This window comes from Polypterus senegalus, chromosome 14, assembly GCF_016835505.1.
Source record: "Polypterus senegalus isolate Bchr_013 chromosome 14, ASM1683550v1, whole genome shotgun sequence".
Taxonomy (NCBI): domain Eukaryota; kingdom Metazoa; phylum Chordata; class Cladistia; order Polypteriformes; family Polypteridae; genus Polypterus; species Polypterus senegalus.
In genome coordinates this window covers 15534436-15542172 of record NC_053167.1, presented here as the reverse complement: position 1 = coordinate 15542172, position 7737 = coordinate 15534436, and positions in this window count along the sequence as shown.

Here is a 7737-nt window from a genome sequence, read left to right as displayed (position 1 = left end):
GAAAGCATACAGTAAATTAATTGTCTGACATTTAAATTAGTATAAGTTCAAAAGAACCATCCCGGGAGTTTCTGGCGCAAAGGCAGGAATCAAGTGAACGGAGCACTAGTCGGTTTATCATAGCGCGCACTCAACCAAACGCTCACTTTCACTTATACTGCAAGGGTACATTTAGAGTTCATACCAAACCTAACAAAGTAACCTTGGTGAGATGTGAGCTAAGTACAGCAACGCGCCCAACACAAGAACAGGCGGACTCCACCCAGCACTATAACAAAACGGGTTAAAGGAACTCATAACACTACTACTGTATAATATGGCAGACTAGCAAAATACCCGCGCTTCGCAGCGGAGAAGTAGTGTGTTAAAGAAGTAATGAAAAAGAAAAGGAAACATTTTAATAATAACGTAACATGATTGACAATGTAATTGTTTTGTTATTTATTTATATATATATATATATATATATATATATATATATATATATATATATATATATATATATATATATATATATATATATACATACACACACGCATATATATATTGTGAGCTGGAGGTCTGATCACACCCCAAATAGAGACAGACGCCCCTGGGAAAACCACAAACCCTGAAACACTGACTACACATTGCTCCTTATCCTTGCACTATAACGCTAATACAAGCCTCGCACGGTACTCCGCCGATTTATAAGCCTTGCGCAGCGCCTGTCAGTTTTGGAATTGATTGTTTGCTTTTATCTCTCTCTGCTCCTCGCGGAACTGTTAAATCTGACTTGTCATGGAGCACGTTTAAACTCATGTGTTTGCGGTGTCTGAATAAAAATCCTTCTTTTTTTCTACGACCTTCTGTGTCTCTGTGCAAATCTGTGACCCAAGCGTGACAATATATATACATATATATATATATATATATATATATATATATATATATATATATATATATATATATATATATATATATATATATATACTTATACACATAAACATATATAGAAAAATACCCGCGCTTCGCAGCGGAGTAGTGTGTTAAAGAAGTAATTAAAAAGAAAAGGAAACATGTTGAAAATAACGTAACATGATTGTCAATGTAATTAATGTAATTGTTTTGTCACTGTTATGAGTATACACACATACATATACATACACACATCTATCTTTTATCTATCTATCTATCTTACATATACTGTATATATATCTATCTATATTATATATATATATATATATATATATATATATATATATATATATATATATATATATATATATATATATATATATATATGTATCTCCTTTGGGGTCCGAGCAGCTGTTGCTGGGGGTGCCAGAATCCATATAGGAAGAAAAATTAAAAACATTATTTGTACAAAATCTTAATTTATCTATCCATTCCTATATAATTAAATGGGCAGGCTATTTCGTATCAGTGCAATATGCTGCTTGTTAAAACGGATGACTCCTGCTCTTACATGCACTTAGTGTTGCGTGGGTATTATGAACTATCGTATCTGTTCAAGTTCTATTTAAATTTTAAATATAAGTCATTTTTATTTAGTCGACAGAAATATGTTTAGTAGGAATGTAAGTTAAATTTAGTCATCATCGCATAAATTTTTCTTCACCATAGAAATTTAAAGACTAAATTCAACTTCCATTCCTACCAAAGAATTTCCCTTTGTTGCTTATACTACTATTATACTATTTAATCCACCAAATAGTACATTTTTCTCTGCCCCCTTTGAGCATGGCCTCAATTTCACATTTACTGAAATTCTTCTTTTTTACACATGCTTTTGCCATTATCTTTTAAAAAAAACACTGAGTGGAAGGGACTACTTATACTGATTTGTGTATTGAACTATGCAAAATTTTGGGATGAGTCAGGGTGGGGCAGTACGCCTGTGCATATTCATTAAAATTCATGTTGATTGGGATTTGTAAAGGGAAAGTGCGTAGAACTTTGCTTATGCAGTTTTATACATCTGATTTTTTTTGTGCGCACACATACCATGTTTTAGTGTAAATTCTACACAAGGTATTATACAACCCCAATTCCAATGAAGTTGGGACGTTCTGTAAACCGTAAATAAAAACAGAATACAATGATTTGCAAATCCTTTTCAACCTATATTCAATTGAATACACTACAAAGACAAGATATCGAATGTTCAAACTGATAAACTTTATTGTTGTTTTGCTTATCTTCGCTCCTTTTGAAGTTGATGCCTGCAACACGTCCCAAAAAGCTGGGACAGGGGCATGTTTACCACTGTGTTATATCACCTTTCCTTTTAACAACACTCAATAAGCGTTTGGGAACTGAGGACACTAATTGTTGAAGCTGTGTAGGTGGAATTCTTTCCAATTCTTGCTTGATGTACAACTTCAGTTGCTCAACAGTCCGGTGTCTCTGTTGTCGTATTTTGCACTTCATAATGCACCACACATTTTCAGTGGGAGACAGGTCTGGATTGCAGGCAGGCCAGTCTGGTACCCACACTCTTTTATAACGAAGCCACGCTGTTGTAACATATGCAGAATGTGGCTTTGCATTGTCCTGCTGAAATAAGTAGGGACATCCCTGAAAAAGACGTAGCTTGGATGGCAGCATATGTTGCTCCAAAACCTGTATGTACCTTTCAGCATTAATGGTGTCTTCACAGATGTACAAGTTACCCATGCCATGGGCACTAACACACCCCCATACCATCACAAATGCTGGCTGTTGAACTTTGCGCTGATAACAATCCAGATGGTCCTTTTCCTCTTTGGCCCAGAGGACACGACATCCATGATTTCCAAAACCAATTTGAAATGTGGACTTGTCAGACCACAGCACACTTTTCCACTTTGCGTCAGTCCATCTCAGATGAACTCGGGCCCAGAGAAGCCAGCGGTGTTTCTGGGTGTTGTTGATATATGGCTTTCGCTTTGCATGGTAGAGTTTTAACTTGCACTTGTAGATGTAGCGACAAACTGTGTTAACTAGCAATGGTTTTCTGAAGTATTCCTGAGCCCATGTGGTAATATCCTTTACAGAATGATGTCGGTTTTTAATGCAGTGCCGCCTGAGGGATCGAAGGTCACTGGCATCTGGTGTTGGTATTCGGCCTTGCTGCTTACGTGCAGAGATTTCTCTAGATTATCTGAATCTTTTGATGATATTATGGACAGTAGATGATGAAATCCCTTAATTCCTTGCAATTGTACATTGAGAAAAATTGTTCTTAAACTGCTGGACTATTTGCCCACGCAGTTGTTCACAAAGTGGTGAACTTTGCCCCATCCTTGCTTGTGAATGACTGAGCCTTTTGAGGATGCTCCTTTTATACGTGCTGTAGGCATCAAATTCAAAATGAGTGAAGATCTGCAAAACAACAATAAAGTTTATCAGTTTGAACATTGGATATCTTGTCTTCGTAGTGTATTCAATTGAATATAGGTTGAAAAGGATTTGTAAATCATTGTATTCTGTTTTTATTTACGTTTTACACAACGTCCCAACTTCATTTTTGGGTTTTTTTGTTTAGCACTTGAAATAATAAGCAATTAGGTATTTGAGGAATTAATACTACAGTTGTAGGGGAAGAAACACTTCAAAATATAAGAAGAAGCAATACTGGTCAGAGCCTTATACTGTATGTGATTGAGAGTATTTAAAATAGATTCTAACGGACGCATGCAGCCAGTGTAATAACAAAGACCAGTGAAATTTGCTGAGATTTTCCATGTTTTGGTTAAGATTTTTGCTATTGCATTTTGATCTAGCTGCAGCCAATTTATGTCTTCTTTAAGTAGTCTTAATTAGTGCATTATAGTATTCTGGTTGGGTAAAAACTGAAGTGTATTACAAGTGATCTAAGTCCTGCAGTATTTCTTAAATGAAAGAACGCACTCTTAATAAAATGATTAGTATGGGATTTGAAGCTTAGCACCAAGCCCATCTTAAATTTTTTTTCTGGCTTTATTTATACTGCCAAACGCTGAAATTTAATTGTTGAAGTTCCACAGTTATTTTTTTTTGCCAGTAACTACAATTTCAATTTTGTACTTGTTTTAAGGAAATTCATAGTCATGCTTTCTGAAATGCTCGTAAGAAATTGGAAAAGAAGGCTTAGAGTCTCAATGTCATTAAACATGATACAAAGGAAAGCTGTGTATCTGTGTTAATTTACCTTGTGTTTCAAAATAATCCTGGAATATGTTGAGTGAATATGACAATGAGAGCAGAATTGACCACTGAAGCACACGATATACAATATCATTGATCTCCCATATTCAGTCTCCATAACTTATGAAATAACTGTTCCCCTTATATAAAATCACATTAATTTATACAAGATTCCAATCATACTGTACATTTGGACTGTTGAAGGAAACTAATTTGAACACTATGAAAATGTATGAAGGATTTCCCAACTGGGATTCAATTGTTGTGAGGCTCCAGAACTGGAACCATGTAAATGTGATGCTGGACCTCAGTAGTCATGTGGACATCTGAAAGGGTATGATGGGAGTTGTAGTGCTGTGTGCTGTAAACTGGACCTGCTGAGTCTCATAGGTGCCTCCGGGGCTGCTGCGGGGTTTCATGATTCCTGTTTTTCTTGACTTCCCTAGGGGTATGCCCTTGCACAAAAGTACTCACAGGTCAAACATAAAAGGAAGCCACCCAGCCCCCTCAGTCAGAGTCAGAGATGGGAGGAAGGAAGAGAAGCAAGCAGGCAAGCAACACTCGCTGAAGGGAGTTTAACAGACAGAGAGAGAGAAGAGAAGGAAGGAAGGATTGTAATTAATTTGTGCTACAGCTGAATAATCCTTATTGTAGTATTTTTATAATAAATCGATTACCATGGCTGTTTTTTTCCATGTGTGGTTTAAATGACACAGTTTACTTTGTGTGACTGATTCCGATATCTCTATTGATTTCTGTTCATTTCTTTTAAAGACAGGGTTAGCTTTTAGCCAGGAACTGATTAAAGTCCAAAAAATGAGTTGTGGCTGTTTTATCCTTCAGAGTGGGTGTGATTCCAAATGTTAGCTAGTGCCACAGCCCAGAACATTGCTTTTGGTCAGCAAAAGAGCCTGTAAATAGAACAATTCATAAGGAATCTCAAAATCCACAAAGGTCATTCTTCTTCCATTTAGAGGTTTATGACGTGTCATTAACTTACTTCTAGACCATGATTTAGAGTTCAGATAAGTAATTACAAATGTCTGCATCCTGGTCTTCTTTTGTGGGAGAAACTGGCAGTGTCACAAAACATAGTGGTTAAATTAAAATGTCAAATTATGAACTCTTCATAATACATGTAACCACCTTCATGATTTGGAATAAACTCGTACACTAGCTTCATTTTTTTGGTAGCAAATGAGGCTAGAAATCTGTATTAGTTTTAATTTTACAAAAACAAGATACTGATGCTCTGAATAGATTTTTGTTTTTGAATCATTTTCTAAATTATATTTTAGCAAACATTCACAGTGAAGACTTTTTATGGGTATATAGATAGGAAGCAGAATTTACATTTAATTATAATAATAGGAAGGCTAACCCAGCCACAGGGGATGCACAAACCAGTGTGTTTCTTCTTGCCAGTCCCAAGCCGGATAAATGGGGAGGGTTATGTCAGGAAGGACATCTGGTGTCAAATTTTGCCAAATCAATATGCGGACAACAATACAAATTTCCATAGTCGATCGGTCGAGCCTCGGGTTAACAACAACCACCACCAGTACAGTTAGCCAACAGGGTGCTAGCGGAAATTGGGCTACTGTTGGCTGAAGAAGAAGAAGGAGCAGAAGAGGAGGGAGACGTGTCCGGAGGCAGGAGGAGAGGAGGAAGGTAAAGAGAGTGGAACTAAGGCTAGGAACTTTGAATGTTGGCAGTATGACTGGTAAGGGGAGAGAGTTAGCAGACATGATGGAGAGAAGGAAGGTTGATATATTGTGCGTGCAAGAGGCTAAATGGAAGGGGAGTAAGGCCAGGTGAATCGGAGGTGGATTCAAATTGTTCTATCATGGTGTGGACAGGAGGAGAAATGGAGTAGGGGTTATTCTGAAGGAACAATATGTCGAGAGTGTTTTGGAGGTGAAAAGAGTGTCAGACGGAGTAATGATTATGAAGCTAGAAATTGGAGGTGTGATGATGAATGTTGTTAGTGCATATGCCCCACAAGTTGGGTGTGCAATGAATGAGAAGGAAGATTTTTGGAATGAGTTGGATGAAGTGATGAACAGTGTACCCAAGGGGTAGAAAGCGGTGATTAAAGCGGATTTCAATGGACATGTTGGTGAAGGGAACAGAGGAGATGAAGAGGTGATGGGTAGGTATGGTGTCAAGGAAAGGAATGAAGAAGGTCAAAGGATAGTGGATTTTGCCAAAAGAATGGGCATGGCTATGGTGAATACGTATTTTAAGAAGAGGGAGGAACATAGGGTTATGTACAAGAGTGGAGGAAGATGCACACAGGTAGATTACATCCTGTGCAGAAGAGTCAATGTGAAGCAGACTGAAGACTGCAAAGTGGTGGCAGGGGAAAGTGTAGTTAAGCAGCATAGGATGGTGGTCTTTAGGATGATGTTGGAGATCAAGAAGAGGAAGGCTGACTTAAAAACCTTGTAGGTATAGGCCATAAAACAACAAACTGTAAAGGAGTTGTAAATAAATTCTTTTTTTATGAATAGTAATCAACAAATGAATAGGAATCAAGATAACCATCATATTTCTTCACTTGGGATGATCAAAATGTTTTGCACTTGACCTATTAAGAAGAAATGCCAGTAAAACCAAGCAAGGTTTATTTTTCAACATAATTCCAGTGAACACCAATACACTTGTCAAAATTTTTGCAAAGATTTTCTATGCCACTCAAATAAAATGTTTTTTCAAAGTTGTTTAACCACTCTTCTGTAGTTGACTTGATCATTTGCATCACACATCCTACAGAGGTAGCCCTTTAGATTGGGGAACTAGTGGTAGTCAGGTCTGGACAACATGGTGAGTGTGGTATCACTTTAAACCCAAATTTTAATAGAGCAGTAATTGCAGCAATGTCAGCAGAGGTGTTTTTGTGATTTTGTTTCAAATTGTATTCATGTTTTTTCAAGTCTTTGTCTCTAAAAATTAAGACGCAAATTTAATAGAACACCAAAGTATCAAAACCAAAACAGAGAAGTCACATGCTGGTGTTTTACAGTTTAAAACTGGTCAACCATTCATTAAAGGTTAAAAGTATGTTAGTTTAGACGTGCATGTTACATTATTTGGGGCTTCTAAAAAGGTTCTAGGAGCTGTGGCAGAGAGCTGGGACCCATGCCCGGCCGGGATGCCCCTTTGATACTGGATCCGGAGGAGCAGCCATGGGATACACACTACATCCCCTGGAACATTTGGTGGCAGACCCCCAGGGATGCATCAGGGCCAATACTTTGGAACACTGGAGCTCATCCCTATTGGACCGTTGCCACCGCCAGGGGGAGCTGCAAAGCTTCCTGAGCCCAAGTGGGCGACAACGCAGCCATACCCAGAAGTGCAGCCTAATCTAGGTTTAACTACCACCTGGAGCACTTCCAGGAGAACTATAAAGAGAGCCTGCGGCCACTACTCAGGGCGCCAGAGTCGGGAGGAGGATGAAGCTGCCTGGAAAGAGTTGTGGAGGAAGAAGAAGAGTGTGGTTTGTGGTGATTTACTTTTTGTGTTGTTTTGGGACTATGGAGCCCTGGATCTCAGCACTTCCGC